This window comes from Trypanosoma equiperdum (genome assembly GCF_001457755.1).
Source record: "Trypanosoma equiperdum strain OVI genome assembly, contig: ctg_900, whole genome shotgun sequence".
Lineage (NCBI taxonomy): Eukaryota > Euglenozoa > Kinetoplastea > Trypanosomatida > Trypanosomatidae > Trypanosoma > Trypanosoma equiperdum.
This window is the reverse complement of record NW_027124866.1, coordinates 64,396-65,211: the sequence shown is the minus strand read 5'-3', so window position 1 is coordinate 65,211 and position 816 is coordinate 64,396.

The window sequence follows — 816 nt, the reverse complement described above, 5'->3', positions numbered from 1 at the left end:
TATTTATTTATTTACTGTGTTGTTTGTGTTGTTAACATTGCGATCGCCGTTTGCTACTGTTTGCTCGCAGTTTTAACACATAGTTTATTTAATTATGTGTTTGAGTTTATTGATGTTTATGATATTTGTGTTTCGGATGTATTTTTGTTCGCAGTGGGGCGCCGCTGGACGCTTTCGCGCAAAAAATAAATATACGTTAATTTTGAAAGCGCTGGGAGGTTAGGTGTTGCGGAGAAGCCGCATAATTTTTTTGATACCTTTTCGCGTGTTGGTGTTGTTGTTTTTTGACGTGCCGCAGCCGCAGCTTTAATTTCTAAGGAACTCAATGAGTTTACAAAAAAAGGAGGTAGGGCGCCTTCGGGTGGACATTTTGTTGGTTCTCAAACGTCATTTTTTTTTTAATAAATAAATAAATATATATATATATATAATGTACTGCCAAATCTGTTGTTTCACCATCTCGTCATCACTACCACCGCTGCTTTGCTTAAGCAAGCGGCTGATGATATGTTCAAGTGTTCCCTCTCATTCCCGTTATTTCTTCCCTTTGCACGTGGCACAAGCACATCAGGGGACGGTGAAGAGGGAACCGAAGAATTCTTACAAAAAGAAAAAGACGTCGTAGTTCGCAATCAACTCCACAAGAAATATATATATATATATATATATATATTTATATTTAAATATACTTTTTTGTTGTATGTGTATTTTTTTTGTTGATTTATTTGAGTTTCCGCCTCCGTCATTGTTTTGTTTTGTTTTTATCCTCAAATTTTACACACAGTTATTCAGCTCATTCACAATACAATACAGTAC